Here is a 12,997-nt window from a genome sequence, read left to right on the forward strand (position 1 = left end):
GCATTTCGTAGGAATGCCTGTGTCGTCGGCGCGACTGCGAGGCGCAGACAGCATTTTGTAGGAATGCCTGTGTCGTCGGCGCGACTGTGAGGCGCAGACAGCTTTTTGTAGGAATGCCTGTGTCGTCGGCGCGACTGCGAGGCGCAGACAGCATTTTGTAGGAATGCCTGTGTCGTTGGCGTGACTGTGAGCCGCAGACAGCGTTTTGTAGGAATGCCTGTGTTGTCGGCGCGACTGCGAGGCGCAGACAGCATTTGTAGGAATGCCTGTGTCGTCGGCGCGACTGCGAGGCGCAGACAGCATTCTCTAGGAATGCCTGTGTCGTCGGCGCGACTGTGAGGCGCAGGCAGCTTCTTGTAGGAATGCCTGTGTCGTCGGCGCTAATGTGAGGCGCACACAGCATGTTGTAGGAATGCCTGCGTCGTTGGTGCGACTGCGAGGCGCAGACAGCATTTTGTAGGAATGCCTGTGTCGTCGGCGCGACTGTGAGGCGCAGACAGCATTTTATAGGGATGCCTGTGTCGTCGGCGCGACTGTGAGGCGCAGACAGCATTTTGTAGGAATGCCTGTGTCCTCGGTGCGACTGTGAGGCGCAGACAGCATTTTATAGGAATGCCTGCGTCGTCGGCGCGACTGTGAGGCGCAGACAGCATTATGTAGGAATGCCTGTGTTGTTGGCGCGACTGCGAGGCGCAGACAGAATTTATAGGAATGCCTGTGTCGTCGGCGCGACTGTGAATCGCAGACAGCATTTTATAGGAATGCCTGTGTCATTGGCGCGACTGCGAGGCGCAGACAGCTTTTTGTAGGATTGCCTGTGTCGTCGGCGCGACTGTGAGGCGCAGACAGCATTTTATAGGAATGCCTGTGTCGTCGGCGCGACTGCGAGGCGCAGACAGCATTTTGTAGGAATGCCTGTGTCGTTGGCGCGACTGTGAGGCACAGACAGCATTTTCTAGGAATGCCTGTGTCGTCGGCGCGACTGCGAGGCGCAGACAGCATTTCGTAGGAATGCCTGTGTCGTCGGCGCGACTGTGAGGCGCAGACAGCATTTTGTAGGAATGCCTGTGTCGTCGGCGCGACTGGGAGGCGCAGACAGCATTTTGTAGGAATGCCTGTGTCGTCGGCGCGACTGCGAGGCGCAGACAGCATTTTGTAGGAATGCCTGTGTCGTCGGCGCGACTGTGAGGCGCAGACAGCATTTTGTAGGAATGCCTGTGTCGTCGGCGCGACTGCGAGGCGCAGACAGCATTTTGTAGGAATGCCTGTGTCGTCGGCGCGACTGTGAGGCGCACACCGTATTTTATAGGAATGCCTGTGTCGTCGGCGCGACTGCTTGGCGCTGACAGCATTTTGTAGGAATGCCTGTGTCGTTGGCGCGACTGTTAGGCGCAGACAGCATTTTCTAGGAATGCCTGTGTCGTCGGCACGACGGCGAGGCGCAGACAGCATTTTGTAGGAATGCCTGTGTCGTTGGCGCGACTGCGAGGCGCAGACAGCATTTTGTAGGAATGCCTGTGTCGTCGGCGCGACTGTGACGCGCAGACAGCATTTTATAGGAATGCCTGTGTCGTCGGCGCGACTGTGAGGCGCAGACAGCATTTTGTAGGAATGCCTGTGTCGCCGGCGTGACTGTGAGGCGCCGACAGTATTTTGTTGGAATGCCTGTGTCGTTGGCGCGATTGTGAGGCGCAGACAGCATTTTCTAGGAATACCTGTGTCGTCGGCGCGACTGCGAGGTGCAGACAGCATTTCGTAGGAATGCCTGTGTCGTCGGCGCGACTGCGAGGCGCAGACAGCATTTTGTAGGAATGCCTGTGTCGTCGGCGCGACTGTGAGGCGCAGACAGCTTTTTGTAGGAATGCCTGTGTCGTCGGCGCGACTGCGAGGCGCAGACAGCATTTTGTAGAAATGCATGTGTCGTTGGCGTGACTGTGAGGCGCAGACAGCATTTTGTAGGAATGCCTGTGTTGTCGGCGCGACTGCGAGGCGCAGACAGCATTTTGTAGGAATGCCTGTGTCGTCGGCGTGACTGTGAGGCGCCAACAGTATTTTGTTGGAATGCCTGTGTCGTTGGCGCGACTGTGAGGCGCAGACAGCATTTGCTAGGAATGCCTGTGTCGTCGGCGCGACTGCGAGGCGCAGACAGCATTTCGTAGGAATGCTTGTGTCGTCGGCGCGACTGCGAGGCGCAGACAGCATTTTGTAGGAATGCCTGTGTCGTTGGCGCGACTGCGAGGCGCAGACAGCATTTTGTAGGAATGCCTGTGTCGTCGGCGCGACTGTGACGCGCAGACAGCATTTTATAGGAATGCCTGTGTCGTCGGCGCGACTGTGAGGCGCAGACAGCATTTTGTAGTAATGCCTCTGTCGTCGGCGCGACTGGAAGGCGCAGACAGCATTTTGTAGGAATGCCTGTGTCGTCGGCGCGACTGCGAGGCGCAGACAGCATTTTGTAGGAATGCCTGTGTCGTCGGCGCGACTGTGAGGCGCAGACAGCTTTTTGTAGGAATGCCTGTGTCGTCGGCGCGACTGCGAGGCGCAGACAGCATTTTGTAGGAATGTCTGTGTCGTCGGCGCGACTGCGAGGCGCAGACAGCATTTTCTAGGAATGCCTGTGTCGTCGGCGCGACTGTGAGGCGCAGGCAGCTTCTTGTAGGAATGCCTGTGTCTTCGGCGCTAATGTGAGGCGCACACAGCATGTTGTAGGAATGCCTGTGTCGTTGGTGCGACTGCGAGGCGCAGACAGCATTTTGTAGGAATGCCTGTGTCGTCGGCGCGACTGTGAGGCGCAGACAGACTTTTATAGGAATGCCTGTATCGTCGGCGCGACTGTGAGGCGCAGACAGCATTTTGTAGGAATGCCTGTGTCGTCGGTGCGACTGTGAGGCGCAGACAGCATTTTATAGGAATGCCTGCGTCGTCGGCGCGACTGTGAGGCGCAGACAGCATTTTGTAGGAATGCCTGTGTCGTTGGCGCGACTGCGAGGCGCAGACAGAATTTATAGGAATGCCTGTGTCGTCGGCGCGACTGTGAGGCGCAGACAGCATTTTATAGGAATGCCTGTGTCGTTGGCGCGACTGCGAGGCGCAGACAGCTTTTTGTAGGAATGCCTGTGTCGTCGGCGCGACTGCGAGGCGCAGACAGCATTTTGTTGGAATGCCTGTGTCGCCGGCGTGACTGTGAGGCGCCGACAGTATTTTGTTGGAATGCCTGTGTCGTTGGCGCGACTGTGAGGCGCAGACAGCATTTTCTAGGAATGCCTGTGTCGTCGGCGCGACTGCGAGGCGCAGACAGCATTTCGTAGGAATGCCTGTGTCGTCGGCGCGACTGCGAGGCGCAGACAGCATTTTGTAGGAATGCCTGTGTCGTCGGCGCGACTGTGAGGCGCAGACAGCTTTTTGTAGGAATGCCTGTGTCGTCGGCGTGACTGCGAGGCGCAGACAGCATTTTGTAGGAATGCCTGTGTCGTTGGCGTGACTGTGAGGCGCAGACAGCGTTTTGTAGGAATGCCTGTGTCGTCGGCGCGACTGCGAGGCGCAGACAGCATTTGTAGGAATGTCTGTGTCGTCGGCGCGACTGCAAGGCGCAGACAGCATTTTCTAGGAATGCCTGTGTCGTCGGCGCGACTGTGAGGCGCAGGCAGCTTCTTGTAGGAATGCCTGTGTCGTCGGCGCTAATGTGAGGCGCACACAGCATGTTGTAGTAATGCCTGTGTCGTTGGTGCGACTGCGAGGCGCAGACAGCATTTTGTAGGAATGCCTGTGTCGTCGGCGCGACTGTGAGGCGCAGACAGCATTTCGTAGGAATGCCTGTGTCGTCGGCGCGACTGCGAGGCGCAGACAGCATTTTGTAGGAATGCCTGTGTCGTCGGCGCGACTGTGAGGCGCAGACAGCATTTTATAGGAATGCCTGTGTCATTGGCGCGACTGCGAGGCGCAGACAGCTTTTTGTAGGATTGCCTGTGTCGTCGGCGCGACTGTGAGGCGCAGACAGCATTTTATAGGAATGCCTGTGTCGTCGGCGCGACTGCGAGGCGCAGACAGCATTTTGTAGGAATGCCTGTGTCGTTGGCGCGACTGTGAGGCGCAGACAGCATTTTCTAGGAATGCCTGTGTCGTCGGCGCGACTGCGAGGCGCAGACAGCATTTCGTAGGAATGCCTGTGTCGTCGGCGCGACTGTGACGCGCAGACAGCATTTTATAGGAATGCCTGTGTCGTCGGCGCGACTGTGAGGCGCAGACAGCATTTTGTAGGAATGCCTGTGTCGTCGGCGTGACTGTGAGGTGCCAACAGTATTTTGTTGGAATGCCTGTGTCGTTGGCGCGACTGTGAGGCGCAGACAGCATTTTCTAGGAATGCCTGTGTCGTCGGCGCGACTGCGAGGCGCAGACAGCATTTCGTAGGAATGCTTGTGTCGTCGGCGCGACTGCGAGGCGCAGGCAGCATTTTGTACGAATGCCTGTGTCGTTGGCGCGACTGCGAGGCGCAGACAGCATTTTGTAGGAATGCCTGTGTCGTCGGCGCGACTGTGACGCGCAGACAGCATTTTATAGGAATGCCTGTGTCGTCGGCGCGACTGTGAGGCGCAGACAGCATTTTGTAGGAATGCCTGTGTCGTCGGCGCGACTGGAAGGCGCAGACAGCATTTTGTAATAATGCCTGTGTCGTCGGCGCGACTGCGAGGCGCAGACAGCATTTTGTAGGAATGCCTGTGTCGTCGGCGCGACTGCGAGGCGCAGACAGCATTTTGTAGGAATGCCTGTGTCGTCGGCGCGACTGCGAGGCGCAGACAGCATTTTGTAGGAATGCCTGTGTCGTCGGCGCGACTGTGAGGCGCACACCGCATTTTGTAGGAATGCCTGTGTCGTCGGCGCGACTGCTTGGCGCTGACAGCATTTTGTAGGAATGCCTGTGTCGTCGGCGCGACTGTTAGGCGCAGACAGCATTTTCTAGGAATGCCTGTGTCGTCGGCGCGACTGTGAGGCGTAGACAGCATTTTCTAGAAATGCTTGTGTCGTCGGCGCGACTGCGAGGCGCAGCCAGCATTTTGTAGGAATGCCTGTGTCGTTGGCGCGACTGCGAGGCGCAGACAGCATTTTATAGGAATGCCTGTGTCGTTGGCGCGACTGTGACGCGCAGACAGCATTTTATAGGAGTGCCTGTGTCGTCGGCGCGACTGTGAGGCGCAGACAGCATTTTGTAGGAATGCCTGTGTCGCCGGCGTGACTGTGAGGCGCCGACAGCATTTTGTAGGAATGCCTGTGTCGTTGGCGTGACTGTGAGCCGCAGACAGCGTTTTGTAGGAATGCCTGTGTTGTCGGCGCGACTGCGAGGCGCAGACAGCATTTGTAGGAATGTCTGTGTCGTCGGCGCGACTGCGAGGCGCAGACAGCATTCTCTAGGAATGACTGTGTCGTCGGCGCGACTGTGAGGCGCAGGCAGCTTCTTGTAGGAATGCCTGTGTCGTCGGCGCTAATGTGAGGCGCACACAGCATGTTGTAGGAATGCCTGCGTCGTTGGTGCGACTGCGAGGCGCAGACAGCATTTTGTAGGAATGCCTGTGTCGTCGGCGCGACTGTGAGGCGTAGACAGCATTTTATAGGGATGCCTGTGTCTTTGGCGCGACTGTGAGGCGCAGACAGCATTTTGTAGGAATGCCTGTGTCCTCGGTGCGACTGTGAGGCGCAGACAGCATTTTATAGGAATGCCTGCGTCGTCGGCGCGACTGTGAGGCGCAGACAGCATTTTGTAGGAATGCCTGTGTCGTTGGCGCGACTGCGAGGCGCAGACAGAATTTATAGGAATGCCTGTGTCGTCGGCGCGACTGTGAATCGCAGACAGCATTTTATAGGAATGCCTGTGTCATTGGCGCGACTGCGAGGCGCAGACAGCTTTTTGTAGGATTGCCTGTGTCGTCGGCGCGACTGTGAGGCGCAGACAGCATTTTATAGGAATGCCTGTGTCGTCGGCGCGACTGCGAGGCGCAGACAGCATTTTGTAGGAATGCCTGTGTCGTTGGCGCGACTGTGAGGCGCAGACAGCATTTTCTAGGAATGCCTGTGTCGTCGGCGCGACTGCGAGGCGCAGACAGCATTTCGTAGGAATGCCTGTGTCGTCGGCGCGACTGTGAGGCGCAGACAGCATTTTGTAGGAATGCCTGTGTCGTCGGCGCGACTGGGAGGCGCAGACAGCATTTTGTAGGAATGCCTGTGTCGTCGGCGCGACTGCGAGGCGCAGACAGCATTTTGTAGGAATGCCTGTGTCGTCGGTGCGACTGTGAGGCGCAGACAGCATTTTGTAGGAATGCCTGTGTCGTCGGCGCGACTGCGAGGCGCAGACAGCATTTTGTAGGAATGCCTGTGTCGTCGGCGCGACTGTGAGGCGCATACCGCATTTTATAGGAATGCCTGTGTCGTCGGCGCGACTGCTTGGTGCTGACAGCATTTTGTAGGAATGCCTGTGTCGTCGGCGCGACTGTTAGGCGCAGACAGCATTTTCTAGGAATGCCTGTGTCGTCGGCGCGACTGTGAGGCGTAGACAGCATTTTCTAGGAATGCCTGTGTCGTCGGCAAGACGGCGAGGCGCAGACAGCATTTTGTAGGAATGCCTGTGTCGTTGGCGCGACTGTGACGCGCAGACAGCATTTTATAGGAATGCCTGTGTCGTCGGCGCGACTGTGAGGCGCAGACAGCATTTTGTAGGAATGCCTGTGTCGCCGGCGTGACTGTGAGGCGCCGACAGTATTTTGTTGGAATGCCTGTGTCGTTGGCGCGACTGTGAGGCGCAGACAGCATTTTCTAGGAATGCCTGTGTCGTCGGCGCGACTGCGAGGTGCAGACAGCATTTCGTAGGAATGCCTGTGTCGTCGGCGCGACTGCGAGGCGCAGACAGCATTTTGTAGGAATGCCTGTGTCGTCGGCGCGACTGTGAGGCGCAGACAGCTTTTTGTAGGAATGCCTGTGTCGTCGGCGCGACTGCGAGGCGCAGACAGCATTTTGTAGGAATGCATGTATCGTTGGCGTGACTGTGAGGCGCAGACAGCATTTTGTAGGAATGCCTGTGTTGTCGGCGCGACTGCGAGGCGCAGACAGCATTTTGTAGGAATGTCTGTGTCGTCGGCGCGACTGCGAGGCGCAGACAGCATTTTCTAGGAATGCCTGTGTCGTCGGCGCGACTGTGAGGCGCAGGCAGCTTCTTGTAGGAATGCCTGTGTCTTCGGCGCTAATGTGAGGCGCACACAGCATTTCGTAGGAATGCCTGTGTCGTCGGCGCGACTGCGAGGCGCAGACAGCATTTTGTAGGAATGCCTGTGTCGTCGGCGCGACTGTGAGGCGCAGACAGCTTTTTGTAGGAATGCCTGTGTCGTCGGCGCGACTGCGAGGCGCAGACAGCATTTTGTAGGAATGCCTGTGTCGTTGGCGTGACTGTGAGCCGCAGACAGCGTTTTGTAGGAATGCCTGTGTTGTCGGCGCGACTGCGAGGCGCAGACAGCATTTGTAGGAATGCCTGTGTCGTCGGCGCGACTGCGAGGCGCAGACAGCATTCTCTAGGAATGCCTGTGTCGTCGGCGCGACTGTGAGGCGCAGGCAGCTTCTTGTAGGAATGCCTGTGTCGTCGGCGCTAATGTGAGGCGCACACAGCATGTTGTAGGAATGCCTGCGTCGTTGGTGCGACTGCGAGGCGCAGACAGCATTTTGTAGGAATGCCTGTGTCGTCGGCGCGACTGTGAGGCGCAGACAGCATTTTATAGGGATGCCTGTGTCGTCGGCGCGACTGTGAGGCGCAGACAGCATTTTGTAGGAATGCCTGTGTCCTCGGTGCGACTGTGAGGCGCAGACAGCATTTTATAGGAATGCCTGCGTCGTCGGCGCGACTGTGAGGCGCAGACAGCATTATGTAGGAATGCCTGTGTTGTTGGCGCGACTGCGAGGCGCAGACAGAATTTATAGGAATGCCTGTGTCGTCGGCGCGACTGTGAATCGCAGACAGCATTTTATAGGAATGCCTGTGTCATTGGCGCGACTGCGAGGCGCAGACAGCTTTTTGTAGGATTGCCTGTGTCGTCGGCGCGACTGTGAGGCGCAGACAGCATTTTATAGGAATGCCTGCGTCGTCGGCGCGACTGCGAGGCGCAGACAGCATTTTGTAGGAATGCCTGTGTCGTTGGCGCGACTGTGAGGCGCAGACAGCATTTTCTAGGAATGCCTGTGTCGTCGGCGCGACTGCGAGGCGCAGACAGCATTTCGTAGGAATGCCTGTGTCGTCGGCGCGACTGTGAGGCGCAGACAGCATTTTGTAGGAATGCCTGTGTCGTCGGCGCGACTGGGAGGCGCAGACAGCATTTTGTAGGAATGCCTGTGTCGTCGGCGCGACTGCGAGGCGCAGACAGCATTTTGTAGGAATGCCTGTGTCGTCGGCGCGACTGTGAGGCGCAGACAGCATTTTGTAGGAATGCCTGTGTCGTCGGCGCGACTGCGAGGCGCAGACAGCATTTTGTAGGAATGCCTGTGTCGTCGGCGCGACTGTGAGGCGCACACCGTATTTTATAGGAATGCCTGTGTCGTCGGCGCGACTGCTTGGCGCTGACAGCATTTTGTAGGAATGCCTGTGTCGTTGGCGCGACTGTTAGGCGCAGACAGCATTTTCTAGGAATGTCTGTGTCGTCGGCACGACGGCGAGGCGCAGACAGCATTTTGTAGGAATGCCTGTGTCGTTGGCGCGACTGCGAGGCGCAGACAGCATTTTGTAGGAATGCCTGTGTCGTCGGCGCGACTGTGACGCGCAGACAGCATTTTATAGGAATGCCTGTGTCGTCGGCGCGACTGTGAGGCGCAGACAGCATTTTGTAGGAATGCCTGTGTCGCCGGCGTGACTGTGAGGCGCCGACAGTATTTTGTTGGAATGCCTGTGTCGTTGGCGCGACTGTGAGGCGCAGACAGCATTTTCTAGGAATGCCTGTGTCGTCGGCGTGACTGCGAGGTGCAGACAGCATTTCGTAGGAATGCCTGTGTCGTCGGCGCGACTGCGAGGCGCAGACAGCATTTTGTAGGAATGCCTGTGTCGTCGGCGCGACTGTGAGGCGCAGACAGCTTTTTGTAGGAATGCCTGTGTCGTCGGCGCGACTGCGAGGCGCAGACAGCATTTTGTAGGAATGCATGTGTCGTTGGCGTGACTGTGAGGCGCAGACAGCATTTTGTAGGAATGCCTGTGTTGTCGGCGCGACTGCGAGGCGCAGACAGCATTTTGTAGGAATGTCTGTGTCGTCGGCGCGACTGCGAGGCGCAGACAGCATTTTCTAGGAATGCCTGTGTCGTCGGCGCGACTGTGAGGCGCAGGCAGCTTCTTGTAGGAATGCCTGTGTCGTCGGCGCTAATGTGAGGCGCACACAGCATGTTGTAGGAATGCCTGTGTCGTTGGTGCGACTGCGAGGCGCAGACAGCATTTTGTAGGAATGCCTGTGTCGTCGGCGCGACTGTGAGGCGCAGACAGCATTTTATAGGGATGCCTGTGTCGTCGGCGCGACTGTGAGGCGCAGACAGCATTTTGTAGGAATGCCTGTGTCCTCGGTGCGACTGTGAGGCGCAGACAGCATTTTATAGGAATGCCTGCGTCGTCGGCGCGACTGTGAGGCGCAGACAGCATTTTGTAGGAATGCCTGTGTCGTTGGCGCGACTGCGAGGCGCAGACAGAATTTAGAGGAATGCCTGTGTCGTCGGCGCGACTGTGAATCGCAGACAGCATTTTATAGGAATGCCTGTGTCATTGGCGCGACTGCGAGGCGCAGACAGCTTTTTGTAGGATTGCCTGTGTCGTCGGCGCGACTGTGAGGCGCAGACAGCATTTTATAGGAATGCCTGTGTCGTCGGCGCGACTGCGAGGCGCAGACAGCATTTTGTAGGAATGCCTGTGTCGTTGGCGCGACTGTGAGGCGCAGACAGCATTTTCTAGGAATGCCTGTGTCGTCGGCGCGACTGCGAGGCGCAGACAGCATTTCGTAGGAATGCCTGTGTCGTCGGCGCGACTGTGAGGCGCAGACAGCATTTTGTAGGAATGCCTGTGTCGTCGGCGCGACTGGGAGGCGCAGACAGCATTTTGTAGGAATGCCTGTGTCGTCGGCGCGACTGCGAGGCGCAGACAGCATTTTGTAGGAATGCCTGTGTCGTCGGCGCGACTGTGAGGCGCAGACAGCATTTTGTAGGAATGCCTGTGTCGTCGGCGCGACTGCGAGGCGCAGACAGCATTTTGTAGGAATGCCTGTGTCGTCGGCGCGACTGCGAGGCGCAGACAGAATTTTTTAGGAATGCCTGTGTCTTCGGCGCGACTGCGAGGCGCAGACAGCTTTTTGTAGGAATGCCTGTGTCGTCGGCGCGACTGTGAGGCGCACACCGCATTTTGTAGGAATGCCTGTGTCGTCGGCGCGACTGCTTGGCGCTGACAGCATTTTGTAGGAATGCCTGTGTCGTCGGTGCGACTGCGAGGCGCAGACAGCATTTTGTAGGAATGTCTGTGTCGTCGGCGCGACTGCGAGGCGCAGACAGCATTTTCTAGGAATGCCTGTGTCGTCGGCGCGACTGTGAGGCGCAGGCAGCTTCTTGTAGGAATGCCTGTGTCTTCGGCGCTAATGTGAGGCGCACACAGCATTTCGTAGGAATGCCTGTGTCGTCGGCGCGACTGCGAGGCGCAGACAGCATTTTGTAGGAATGCCTGTGTCGTCGGCGCGACTGTGAGGCGCAGACAGCTTTTTGTAGGAATGCCTGTGTCGTCGGCGCGACTGCGAGGCGCAGACAGCATTTTGTAGGAATGCCTGTGTCGTTGGCGTGACTGTGAGCCGCAGACAGCGTTTTGTAGGAATGCCTGTGTTGTCGGCGCGACTGCGAGGCGCAGACAGCATTTGTAGGAATGCCTGTGTCGTCGGCGCGACTGCGAGGCGCAGACAGCATTCTCTAGGAATGCCTGTGTCGTCGGCGCGACTGTGAGGCGCAGGCAGCTTCTTGTAGGAATGCCTGTGTCGTCGGCGCTAATGTGAGGCGCACACAGCATGTTGTAGGAATGCCTGCGTCGTTGGTGCGACTGCGAGGCGCAGACAGCATTTTGTAGGAATGCCTGTGTCGTCGGCGCGACTGTGAGGCGCAGACAGCATTTTATAGGGATGCCTGTGTCGTCGGCGCGACTGTGAGGCGCAGACAGCATTTTGTAGGAATGCCTGTGTCCTCGGTGCGACTGTGAGGCGCAGACAGCATTTTATAGGAATGCCTGCGTCGTCGGCGCGACTGTGAGGCGCAGACAGCATTATGTAGGAATGCCTGTGTTGTTGGCGCGACTGCGAGGCGCAGACAGAATTTATAGGAATGCCTGTGTCGTCGGCGCGACTGTGAATCGCAGACAGCATTTTATAGGAATGCCTGTGTCATTGGCGCGACTGCGAGGCGCAGACAGCTTTTTGTAGGATTGCCTGTGTCGTCGGCGCGACTGTGAGGCGCAGACAGCATTTTATAGGAATGCCTGTGTCGTCGGCGCGACTGCGAGGCGCAGACAGCATTTTGTAGGAATGCCTGTGTCGTTGGCGCGACTGTGAGGCGCAGACAGCATTTTCTAGGAATGCCTGTGTCGTCGGCGCGACTGCGAGGCGCAGACAGCATTTCGTAGGAATGCCTGTGTCGTCGGCGCGACTGTGAGGCGCAGACAGCATTTTGTAGGAATGCCTGTGTCGTCGGCGCGACTGGGAGGCGCAGACAGCATTTTGTAGGAATGCCTGTGTCGTCGGCGCGACTGCGAGGCGCAGACAGCATTTTGTAGGAATGCCTGTGTCGTCGGCGCGACTGTGAGGCGCAGACAGCATTTTGTAGGAATGCCTGTGTCGTCGGCGCGACTGCGAGGCGCAGACAGCATTTTGTAGGAATGCCTGTGTCGTCGGCGCGACTGTGAGGCGCACACCGTATTTTATAGGAATGCCTGTGTCGTCGGCGCGACTGCTTGGCGCTGACAGCATTTTGTAGGAATGCCTGTGTCGTTGGCGCGACTGTTAGGCGCAGACAGCATTTTCTAGGAATGTCTGTGTCGTCGGCACGACGGCGAGGCGCAGACAGCATTTTGTAGGAATGCCTGTGTCGTTGGCGCGACTGCGAGGCGCAGACAGCATTTTGTAGGAATGCCTGTGTCGTCGGCGCGACTGTGACGCGCAGACAGCATTTTATAGGAATGCCTGTGTCGTCGGCGCGACTGTGAGGCGCAGACAGCATTTTGTAGGAATGCCTGTGTCGCCGGCGTGACTGTGAGGCGCCGACAGTATTTTGTTGGAATGCCTGTGTCGTTGGCGCGACTGTGAGGCGCAGACAGCATTTTCTAGGAATGCCTGTGTCGTCGGCGTGACTGCGAGGTGCAGACAGCATTTCGTAGGAATGCCTGTGTCGTCGGCGCGACTGCGAGGCGCAGACAGCATTTTGTAGGAATGCCTGTGTCGTCGGCGCGACTGTGAGGCGCAGACAGCTTTTTGTAGGAATGCCTGTGTCGTCGGCGCGACTGCGAGGCGCAGACAGCATTTTGTAGGAATGCATGTGTCGTTGGCGTGACTGTGAGGCGCAGACAGCATTTTGTAGGAATGCCTGTGTTGTCGGCGCGACTGCGAGGCGCAGACAGCATTTTGTAGGAATGTCTGTGTCGTCGGCGCGACTGCGAGGCGCAGACAGCATTTTCTAGGAATGCCTGTGTCGTCGGCGCGACTGTGAGGCGCAGGCAGCTTCTTGTAGGAATGCCTGTGTCGTCGGCGCTAATGTGAGGCGCACACAGCATGTTGTAGGAATGCCTGTGTCGTTGGTGCGACTGCGAGGCGCAGACAGCATTTTGTAGGAATGCCTGTGTCGTCGGCGCGACTGTGAGGCGCAGACAGCATTTTATAGGGATGCCTGTGTCGTCGGCGCGACTGTGAGGCGCAGACAGCATTTTGTAGGAATGCCTGTGTCCTCGGTGCGACTGTGAGGCGCAGACAGCATTTTA

The sequence above is a fragment of the Dermacentor andersoni genome, chromosome 3 (assembly GCF_023375885.2).
Source record: "Dermacentor andersoni chromosome 3, qqDerAnde1_hic_scaffold, whole genome shotgun sequence".
Taxonomy (NCBI): Eukaryota; Metazoa; Arthropoda; class Arachnida; order Ixodida; family Ixodidae; genus Dermacentor; species Dermacentor andersoni.